Here is a 12,212-nt window from a genome sequence, read left to right as displayed (position 1 = left end):
TGGGTGTCAGTCTCATATTATGTTATTTTTATATTCCCCAATGAGTGCAATCATTCTGTGTCTGTCCCCCCCCTTTTTATTTTTGACTCATTTTACTTCGCTTGATACTCTCCATGACCATTCACTTTCCTTATGAATTTTTGAGGGGGAAGAGATAAGGACAGTTGTGAATTCTCATCAAATTATTCCTTGAGGATTCTTAAATTTGAAAGTAAATAAAGGAGGAAGAAAGAAAACCTAACTGAGCACAGTGTCACTTTATGCCTGGGTCTTTCCACAGAGGAGCTGTCTCACTTTATCATCATGGGAACAATAAGCTAATTTATTTAATTTTATATTTTATTTTATTATCATTTTTTCAGTTTCATAATTTTTTTAATTAAAAAATTCAAAAACAAATACGGTAATGTTGAGGACAATTGTTTCTGGGTGAGTTTCATTTTGTTTTGCTTTTAAATTACTGCCCATAACTCCTGTCTAACCAGGAGAAAAATGCAAAATTTCAAATTAAGGTCTATTCTTTTTTTTTTCTTCTTTTTAAAAAATGTGTCATCATGAGATACTTAAACTTTTGTGATTATGTTTCACAGTTTGCGGAGCCAATCCAGGCCTTCACACAAGGAAAGCAAGTGCTCTACTGCTGAACAACATCCACTTTATAGATAAGAAATTTCAGTCTCAGAGGTGGAGTGTGGCTTATGGTCACACAGTTTTGACATGCGGTTGGAGCTCAGGCAGCCACTGTCCTTGTCCTGCTCTGGGGCATCTGCCCTCCCGGATGGATGCCCAGCTTTCTGCAGGTGAAAACGGCAAGTGATAAAAGGAGAGAAACAGAGACTGATTCCTAGTGTTGTTGTTGTTGTTTGTTTTGGGGGCCACACAAGGCTGTGCTCAGCACTTACTCCTGGCTCTGTGCTCAGGGATCACTCACTCTTGGCAGTGCTCAGGGATGCCAGGGATTGAACTCGGACTGGTACATGGAAGACAAATGCCCTATCTGCTGTGCTATCTTGCTGGCCTCCTGATTCCCCGTTTTTATCAGCGTGTGGCTTAGAGAACAAGGAAATGGATTCTTATCTGTGTAGACTTCTTTCTTTCCAGTTGAAGAATACTGCTATCTATAGGACACACATGATTTTAAAAAAGGGTTTGTATCTAACTCCCAGGCATTTCATGTTTGAGTTGGTTTGAAAACGGACAATTGGAGCGTGTGTGTGTGTGTGTGTGTGTGTGTGTGTGTGTGTGTGTGTGTGTGTGTGTTTAAAATATGGATTTTGTTACCAGAGCTCCAGGGCCAACCTAATCCTTGCTATGTTCCTGACATAAGGCACCAATAGTTTTGGGTCAAAGTGTCTCCTTCTTTCTTTCCGGAGATCCTTATTAAGGTCAGATTGAGTGCCCAGGGGGCACTGACGATTTAATCTCTGTAAACACCAGGAGGTAGCCAAGTGCCTCCAAAGCTTCATCTGGATGATTTCTCAGCATCCTGGGTTTGACAGCTGAGCGGTGGACACAAGGGAGTTGATCTTTTTGGCTAAGATACTAAGTTCAAGGTGCAGGTTCATCATTTAAAGCTAAAAAGTCAACAAATATTCTCCCCTTAAGGAAAAAGCACCATTCTTTTATAGTGACCACTTCTGGAGATGCTTGAAGCCAGCAGGACCACATCTAATATTTTGAATATTGGCCCTTTATCTTATGTATTCCATGAGAATATTTTCTTTCATTTGGTAGGGAGTCTTTATTTATTTATTTATTTTTATTATTTTAATTTTTTTATTGAGTCACCATGTGGAAAGTTACAGTTTTCAGGTTTAAATCTCAGTTATACAATGCTCGAATACCCATCCCTTCACCAGTGCACATATTCCACCACCAAGAATCCCAGTATAGCTCCACCCTGCACCCCCACACCCCTAACCCCCCACACCCCTAGCCCCCCCTACCCCCGCCTGTGTAACTAATAAATTTCACTTTACTTTCACTTTGATTGCATTCAATATTTCAACAAAACTCACTATTATTGTTTGGAGAGTCTCTCCCCTAAAGTCAGACCTGCTGAAAAGGAAGCATTAGATAATTTGTTTTCCATTGCTGAGGATGAAGAGGTATGAGGTCGAGTGGGAGTCTTTATTTTAGACTGAATTTCTTAAGCATTGTAAAATCTCTTTAATTTGATGTAGTCTCTTGTTTATTTTTGTTTCATTTGCCACTGGAATCAAATAATTGATTTGATTCCATGTGAGATCCATATCTGAGAGATCTTATAATTTCCTCAATATACTTTATGGATTCTTGCTTAATATTGAGAATCTACTTTGAATGAACTTCTGTGTGTGGTGTAAGATATGGATCCAATTTCAGTTTATTATTATTATTATTATTTTGCATGTGGCTATCCAGTTTTCCCAGCACCATTTATAGAAGAGGCTTTTGTTGCTCTACTTAATGTGTTCAGCTTCTGTTTCAAAGATTAATTGTCCAAAAATTGGAGGATTTGTCTCTGGGTTTCTATTCTATTTTGTTGCTCTGAAGTTTTATCTTTAATCTAGCACCATGCCATTTTGACTACTATAGCTTTATAGCATACTTCACAGTCTGAAAATGTGATAACTCCCAGGGTTTTTATTTTTAAAAATTTTGTTATTTTCTCAAAGTGGCCTTGGGGATTTTTTTTTCTTTTTGGGTCACACCCAGCGATGCACAGGGGTTACTCCTGGCTCTGCACTCAGGAATCACTCCTGATGGTGCTCAGGGGACAATATGGAATGCTGAGAATTGAACCTGGGTTGGCCACGTGCAAGGCAAATGCCCTAACTGCTGTGCTATTGCTCCAGCCCCCTTGGGGATGTTTTCTGTTTCCATAAAAACTTAGTAGAGCTTGATCTAAGTCCAGGAAGAATGTTGTTGGAATTTTGATAAGAATTGCAGTGAGTCTGTATAATGTTTTTGGCAGAAAGATTCATGAACATGAAGTGTTTTTCCACTTCTTGGTGTTCTAGTTCTTTCAGTAGCAACTACATTGAAAACAGTTTTTAAAAAGTTATTGAATCACTGCAGAATACAAAAAATTGTTCATGATGTTTGAGTACCCATCCTTCACCAGTGTCCCCACTATAAGTTTTTCACATCTTTGGTGAATTTTATGTCTAGGTATTTGATGTTTTTGCACATTGAAAAATTATTGATTGATTTTTATAAAGTTGTTCATGGTGATTTATTACATTCAATATTCCAAGACCAACCCCACCATTGCACCTTCCCACCACAATTATTCCCAACTTTCCCAACCACCCCTCAAACCTGCGTCTATAACAGGCCCTGAAAAATTTACTTCATGTTGCTTGTTATAATTCACTAAGAATGATCACAAAAAGGATTTCTCCCTTAGAAGAAAGTGTGTGAATATTGTTGTATCTCACCATGGAGCCATTAAGCCCTTGTAGAAGAGATTAATAACGTGATGTCACAGGTTAAGCTTTGTGTGTTTTTATTTTCATAATCGAGATGGTTTTCTTCTATTTTACATCCTATCCAATGTGGTGTGTTACTCCTGGTTTATCAAGTGATGTAGAGTTTGAGATGTCACATGGCCATAAATGTAGCTGTGTGCTCCAAAAATTCAAAAAGTTTGAATGGTGTAACATAGCCGGAGTTAAGTTTTTTTTTTTTTTTTTTTTTTTTGCTTTTTGGGTCACACCCAGCAATGCACAGGGGTCACTCCTGGCTCATGCACTCAGGAATCACCCCTGGCGGTGCTCAGGGGACCATATGGGATGCTGGGATTTGAACCCGGGTCGGCCGCGTGCAAGGCAAACGCCCTACCCGCTGTGCTATCACTCCAGCCCCCTGGAGTTAAGTTTTTAACTGGATGGTGACTTTGAGTGATTTACTTATGAATCGCTGAATCATGGCTTGCTAATGAGCTTATTTGGAGTCAGAAACAGTTCATGGGTGTGACTGCTGAAGTTTCTGAAAAACAGGGAGATGGGGGAGATAGTTCATCCCCAGCTCCGTTTTAAACGCAGTACTCTTTTGATGTTTTTGGACACAATTTTAAATGCTGTCCTCTTCTGATTTTACAGTACTCTGAGAGTTTTTCTGCTGGAGTCTTTAGGTTCATCTATATAAATCAACAAGTCATCTGCATATAGTGATACCTTAACTTAATATTTTCCAGTTTGCGTTCCTTTTATTTCTTTTTCTTGCCTAATTGTTGCAGCAGAGACTTCCAAGATTCTATTAAATGATAATAGAGAAATGACATCCTTGCCTTCTGCTTGATCTCAAAGAAAAAGCCCTTGAATTTTCACTGCTGAGTATGATATTGACTATGGGTTTGTTGTAAATGACTTTTGCTATGTTGAGGTGCATTCTTTCTTTTCTAGTTTAGTTCAGGATTTTTTTTTTTTTTTATCAAGAATGGATGTTAAGCGTGAACCCAGACCCAGCAAAACCTCTTTCGGCACGGGCAACTCCTCGCAGAATGTCTCCAGCCTGAGAACTAAGCCTCGGCCCCGTGCCCGCCCAGGAGGGGAAAGGTATTTCTCTCTCTCGCCTCTTTCTCTCCAGGGATGAAGGGCGCGGTGTCCGCCATATTAAGACGACCACAGATTGGGTTTTCAAGCCTGCAATAATCCAATATCTGAAAGAAATCTCCCTGGACTTTGTGTTAAAGTACAGAAATTCAAAGCCGCGTGGCCGCTACTGCGCCTTATTTGTCTTCACAGTAGGTCTGAATCTAGTGGGGTACTCCTAACAACAATAGTGAGGTTTGTGTTGAAATATTGAATGTAACCAAAGTAAACAGAATATAAAATGAAACTTATCAGTTACAAGGTAGGGGATGGGGGGGGCGGGATGGGAGGTGTACTGTGTGGGTTTTTTTTGGTGGTGGTATATGGGCACTGGTGAAGGGATGGTTGTTTCAGCATTGTATAACTGAGACCTAAGCCTGAAAGCATTGTAATCTTCCACACGGTGATTTAATAAAATAAAATTTTTATTTAAAAAAAAAGAATGGATGTTAGACTTTGCTAAAAGTTTTTCTGCCTCTGGGGTTGGAGCATTAGTACTGTGGGTAGGGTTTTTGCCTTGCATGTGGCTAACTGAGGGTTGATCCCTGCCACTCCATATGGTCCCTCAAGCACCACCAGGAGGAATTCCTGAGTGTAGTCAGGAGTAAACCCTCAAACACTTCTTATTGTGACCCAAAAACAACAACAAAATGGTTTCTTTTTTACATCTATTGATATGGTATTATTTTATTATAATTATTATTAAAAATTTTGGGCCACAACCCACTGTGCTTAGGGCTTACTTCTGGCTCTGTGATCAGGTATCACTTCTGGTGGTGCTTAGAGGATTGTATGTGATGCCAAGGTTTGAACTGGGGTCAGCCGTGTGCAAGATGAGCGTCTAGACCACTGTGCTATCTGTCTCCTGATTATATGCTTTTTGTATTTCCTTCTGTTGATATCCTTCCGTTGCATTAATTTTCATACACTGAACCATCCTTGCATCCTTGGATGAAAGCTATTTGATCATGGTGTATGATTCATTTGATATATTGTTGGATTTGTTTCACTAATATTTCAGTGAATGTATTTGCGTTGATGTCTATCAGGTATACTGGCCTGTAATCATCTTTTTTCAGTGGTACCTCTGTTTTTGATGTGAGGATAATGTTGGCTTTATAGTGACTGTTCATTTGATAGTTTAGAAGAGCTTAAGGAATATTGGCAGGGAGTTTTCTTTAAAGGTTTGGCAGAAGTCACTAGTGGACTAGAACCCATTTGGACTAGAACATTTGTTCTTGGGGAGATTTTTATTTTTATAGTTTCTTAATTGTGATTAATCGGTGCTTAGGGTTTTCAGGGCCACATCCAGGAGTGCTTTGGATGCCCAGGGCTGAACTGATGATGCTGAGGGGACCATGTGCATCAGGAAACAAACCCTTGTCATATTTCCCTGGATCCACCTCAGGACTTTTTTCTTCCCTTCCCCCTTCTTTCTTGGTGTCCATCCCACAAAATACTCCTTTTTTAAAAATTTCAAATTTTATTTCATTTTTATAAAGTTGTTCACAATGATTTATTACATTTAATATTCCAATAGTAATCCCACCACCATTACACAACCACCACCATTATTTTAAATATCCCCACCACCCCCAAAGCAGGTTCTAAAAAATTTATTTTATATTACTTGTTATGCATACTGTGCTAAAAATTATCAAAAACAAGTTTCCTTAGAGAAAAGTGTGTGAAGATTGTTGTATCTTACCCTAGAGCCATTAAGCCCTTCTATAAGAGATTACTAACATGTTGTTAAAGGTTGAGCCTTTGTGCTAATAATTTTTTAGTTTTTTTTTTTATTGAGATCAGTTGCCTTCTACTTTACACCCCATCAAATGTGGTGTGCTACTCTTGGTACATCAGTGGCGTAGAGCATGAGATGTCACATGGCTGTACACACCAGGAATTCTAAAATTTACTTTTGGGTCACACCCGGCAAGCTACAGGGGTTACTCCTGGCTCTGCACTCAGGAATTACTCCTGGCGGTGCTCAGGGGACCCTATGGGATGCTGGGAATGATATTATAGTGGGTAGAGCTCTTGCCTTGCACGTGGCTGACCTGTCTCCAACCCCTGGTACCCCATGTGGTCTTTGAGCCTGCCAGGAGTGATCCCTGAATACAGAGCCAGGAGTAAGCCCTTAGCACTGCCTTGTGTCGCCCCCAAACAGACAAATGAGCCCTACTTTATGTTCCAGAACCTCTTCTCTGGCCCCGGAGTTGGTCACTGCCTTGGTGCTCCTTTTCTGCACGATCCTTTGGTTCCGGTGAGGATGCTGAGCCTGGCTTCACGTTCAGGTGCTCTGTGCCCCGCCGAGGGGCTCTGGCCCAACACGAAGGCCTGCCACACATCCTCCATTTGCTTTTTCAGGCTTCCTTCATACCTGGGTCTGATCCTTGTCTCCAATGTGGTCTCGGCAACCTGATCCTTGTCTGAAATCTCGAGCAGTTCCCAGCCTCACCTCTCCAATCTGGACTAACCCTTCTGCTTTCCCTCTGGGGCCGGGGTCTTGGGCCTGAACCTCAGTCCACTGGCAGTGTTCCAATGATCAGCCCTGCCTCTCCGTGACTTTTGGTGGTCTTTCTCCTTATTCCTTAGAATATTCCTGCTCCTGTTTCCTTCTTGCTTCTGGTTTAGTTTGCTTGTTGGAAAACATTATAGCTCATCACGTGAACAACATGTACTGCCTTTCCCCTCGCCTCTCTCCGTGCTGTCCTCCCCTGGAAGACTCTGGCATGGTTGTTACCAAATCCTTTAGACGTACACTCTTGATGGCCAGATCCAATTCTGAGGCTGGGTTAGCCCCTAGCTTTCTCTTGCACCCCCTCCCCACCACCACCATGAGCCCTCCATGTTGTAGGCTGCTTGATGATATCTCGGTCACGGCATTGTTATTAACCGGCTGTCGTCCATACATCACTACTTTGAATTTCATATCTGCCTGGACCAGGACCCAGATTTCTTGCCATAAGCGTTCCTTCCCAGTTTTGTTCACCTACCACCTCATGGATGGCCTCTACTTATGACTACAAGTTCAGCGAAATGTGAAGCATTATTATCAGTGATGGTCCTACCCGTGATGCTTCATCACAAAAGATGCCAGCCCCAGTCTCTGATGGCCAGTTGACTGAGTAAACTATTGGCTAGATCTCTGTCCCTCTTCTAAGAACTTAGAACTTTTCTAAGTTCTTTATAGCCTCTGGCATACAGACGTCATTCTTTCTTCAGTGACCTCACGTCTTGTCTGTCTCGGAGGGGCATTGTTCTGCCTCCCCCTCCTTGTCACTCACGTGACTGCCTCACCTGACTTTCCTAAGCATCCCTCCTCATCCTCCCACCTTGGGACCCCCATGTTCTAGAACCCTCGCCTTTACTTCCAAGTGAACTAACCCTGGGCTTCCACATCTCAACCCCTGCCTCAGGGAACTCGTGTTAACTGCCAGAGTACAGTTGATGGGGATGGATACGTTCTTTTGACCAGTTTACACCATTCTTTACCACTCTTATAGTCCCCTTGTATGCCTCTGTTCTCCAGACAGGGAACCTGGGACTTTAATCTGATTCCTCTTTTGTCCTTAAAATGTCACTCTCTTAGGGATACATTGTCAAGTATTGCTATCTTCTTCATCCTCTTGTTCTTTTTATTCTCCCACTAGGGATATTGGAATTGGATAGATCTTTAATGTGTGACACTCTTCTGTGCCTTGTAAGATGGAGACAAGCACTTATAACTCCTGTCCATTTGATGTTAATAGAAACCTCTACCCAGTATGACCATCAAACAATGTCTAAAACAGGGCTAGGGAGATATTCCAAAGGGCTGGAGCACATGCCTGGTGTGTACAAGGCCCTGAGCCCAATTCCCGGTACTACATACTTCCTCAGGTATTGTTGATGTGACCGGTTGGCTCCTGGCCCTGCTGGACATAAGCAGCAGAAAATTTCTGGGCCTGAGCATAGAACTGTCTTGTCCTGTTAATTGAGCATCACTGAGAGTGCCTTGGGCTCCCCAAACACTGCCTGGGAAGCCCAAAGGGGAAAAAAATAGTCTCAAACATTACCAAATGACTCCCGGGGGATGGAGGAGAAAAATCAATCCCAGGTGAAAGCCACTAGAACTGAACCTCTCTCTCTGACTATTCCTGTTTGCTGTGCTTAGTCGAGACTTATTCTGTTAGAGGCAATCCAACTAGATGAATCCATCCTCGTGGCAAAACGTCTTAACTCTAGTGAGCATAACCTCCAAGCTCACCATCCAGTGCACAGTTTCATTCCTTGTACAGGTGGCAAGAGAAAACAATGGAGCATGAAATCTGATGAACGTGGAGTTGCTAATCAGATAAGCGAGGAAGAGAAGTCCCAGGAAAGAACCCCCTGTTCCCAAGTCAACAGAATCCGTTTACCTGGAATCTGTGTGTGTGTGTATTTATTCATGGCATTAGTTCATCAATTGGGCCCCGTTCTGTTTATTACACTTCTAGGTTTGTTTGTCTTCTTTCTCTTGCCCCCTGGCAAGTGTTGTCTGGCTGTGACATAAGATCCTTGTGGGGATGGTCAGTCCCAGTTTTAATGAGCTTGGTCAGAAGCTGATATTAGGTCAAGCATAAGAATCAAATATTGCGAAGACACGATTGAGATCAGAGTGTGAGAATTCTTTGAAAGAAAGATAGAGCATTGGCCCCATCTACAAACATTCTGACTGCTGTCTGGTGTCATGGCTATGTCACAGGCATTGTTACTCAATAGAGAAGCCCTTTCCCTGGGCTCTGCCTTTTCTGAACCAGACACTCCTTGCACGGGTGACTAAGTGGCAGCAGACTAAGCAACTTTCCAATGGTTCATTCCTTCATTTCACGTTGTGTCAATAAAATGTCCAAGAACTTAATTATTTTTTCTGGTGAATTTTCCCATCACTCTGGTCCACAAATATTTCTGTGAATCTGAATTATTTCAAATCTAACAGGTACCTGCTGGGGTATTCTGGTTGACAGGATGCTGAAGAGCCTGAGTGCCCCAAAGCACGCGATGGGTTAGATGGAGTCCTGTCTTCCCCCTTGCCTATCTGCTTCCTCACCTCCTGCTTCCAAACTGCACATGGTGTGCTTATTAAAGCCATTTCATTGGTTATTTTAAGAATAAAAGAGTCATCCATTTTTCCCAATGAAACACTTTTTCCATTATGAAGTGAATTTCAGTTTCTGAAGACCAATTTCCCAGCTTGTGTGAGTTGCCCTCACGGAAAGGTGAAGATATTCTGCCAGAAAAGAGATTCTCCTGGCTGATTCTTTTGGTGGCTTTGCATCAAATGACCTTCACTGGGGTTGGACTGGGATCTACTTCTGCTTGTTCGTGGAATTTTGGCTCATTTTAGGCACTTGCTGTAGGACTTTCTGGGGCTGGGATTCACATCAGGAGCTAAGGAAATTATGTCTGCCAAGAACCATTAGGAAACTAATGTCAGCATTTGCAGGCCATACAATATAGATAGACAGGCCATGGACAGCTGGCGAAACGCTGATGTGTTTGCCTTGTCATGTACCAGAACCAGACCACAGAATCCTATGAGCTTTATATACCTTGTGGACTCGATATTTCCCACCTGTGGTTTACATGAAGTGGATCCTTAGTCACGCTGATGCTGGTGATGATGTTGGTGCAGATTGCTCTCTGTGGTTCAGTTGGTGTTGACTGCATTCCTGCGTGAGTCCTCAGGAGTGCTTCTGACTGAAGAACCCCAGTACCTTTGTAGGATTACGATGACACGAATCTGTTATTCATTTGTCTGCAGTTGGTCTCTGGGGATCTCTGTTGACTTGGATTTGTGGGTCAATGGACTAAGAGTCATCAAACAATAGGGTCAAGTTGAAGCTGGATGACTTTTTAACATTTAATCCAAGACCTGTTGATAAGGAGATGGAGGAGGCTCAAGGAGGAGAAGAAAACTGACTTGGTCAAACAGTAATAGATTGATGGGGGCTGGAGCGATAGTACAGTGGGGAGGCGTTTGCCTTGCACGTGGCTGGCCTGGGTTCGATCCCCGGCGTCCCGTATGACCCCCCAAGCACCATCAGAAATGATTCCGGACTGCAGAGACAGGAGTAACCTCTGAGCATCGCTGGGTGTGGCCCAAAAAGTAATAGATTGAATGAAGTTTAGAATCCAGGTGATCAGGTCACTGTCCCTACATGCTCAAGTGGCTATGATTTTTTTTTTCTTTAATTGAGGCACTGTGAGATACATAGTTACAAAGCTGTTCATGATTGGGCTTCAGTGATACAATGTTCCAACACCCATCTCTTCACCAGTGTACAATTCCCACCACCAGTGACCCCAGTTTCCCTCCTGCCACTCCCACACTCCCAGCCCCAGCCTGCCTCTGTGGCAGGCAGCAAGTGCTCATGACCTTAAGGACCTGGGTGTGTGTTAATCACTGAGACTCCTGGGGGACTTTTGTAGGAGTCTGATATTATTTTTCACTTTAAACACCTTGCTTTACAAAGTTGCTCCTAATACAGTTGCTCTGATAACAGTGTTCTGACACCAATGACACCACCAGAGTAACCATCCCTCCATCCGTCACTGTTCTCCCAATCACTCCCCAAGCCTGCTCCCTTAGCAGGCAAAAAATAATCTTATATTGCTTGTTACAATTAAATTGGCTAGTGGAATTATTCAAAAATATTCCAGTAAAATAAAACCTGTGAAAATGATTGTATCTCACCCTGGGGTGAGATAGAAGTCCTTGTCTGAGTGTTTACTAAGCTGCTTGTTGCTAGTTGATCCTTTTGTGTTACTGCTTTGTTTATGAAACTTCGTTGCTGTCTATGTTACTCTCCTATCTAGTGTTGTGTGCGCCTACTGGGATGTCAGCATTGTGGAATTTGCAGATGTTGAGTGGCGGCTCCCCGAATTCCGGCATCTGTAGAACTTTGCTGATGAGTTTACAGGACTGCGGCTGTGAATGTGGGTGTGGCTGCTGAAGCTTTGGAAAGTATGGGGCGGGGGTGGTGGGGGTGGTGACAGGGAAGCTGCCTGTCCCCACTCTGAGAGCCCCCCACCCCAGATTTCTCAGCCTGAAAACCAGTGTACCTGGAATTTGCATCAGTTTGGTGTCTCTGTAGAGATAAGTTGTGAAGCAATGGAGTTGGGTCATTGGCATGACGGCAGCTGTGAGTTGTGTGCTTGTGACTACTGGGGCCTCTTGGGGGTGAGGGGGGGGACTCAGTCTGCTCTCCTCTTGGGGGTTGCCCCAGAGTTTTCAGTGAGGAGCCTGTATACCCATGGGTTTTAGTGGCTTGGTTTGCATACGTTCTTTTTTTTTTTCCACTAGTGAATTCTTTCAAATCTTTATTTTCTTTTTCTTTTTTTTTAAAAAAAATTAAATTAATTTTGTCACAGTGAGGGTACAGTTACAGATTCACACACTTTGTGTTTGCTTTTCCCTCATGCAGTGTTCAGGAGCCCATCCCTCCACCAGTGTCCATTCTCCACCACCAATGGACCCAGTATTCTTCCCACCCTGCAATCCCATCCCCCCCACCCCACCCCGCCTCTGTGGCAGGGCATTTCAATTTGTTCTCTCTCTCTCCTTTTGGGTGTTGTGGTCGATTTGCATACCTTCTGAGATTTAGTCGT

This window comes from Sorex araneus, chromosome 2 (assembly GCF_027595985.1).
Source record: "Sorex araneus isolate mSorAra2 chromosome 2, mSorAra2.pri, whole genome shotgun sequence".
Lineage (NCBI taxonomy): Eukaryota > Metazoa > Chordata > Mammalia > Eulipotyphla > Soricidae > Sorex > Sorex araneus.
Note: the sequence above shows the minus strand (reverse complement) of the source record.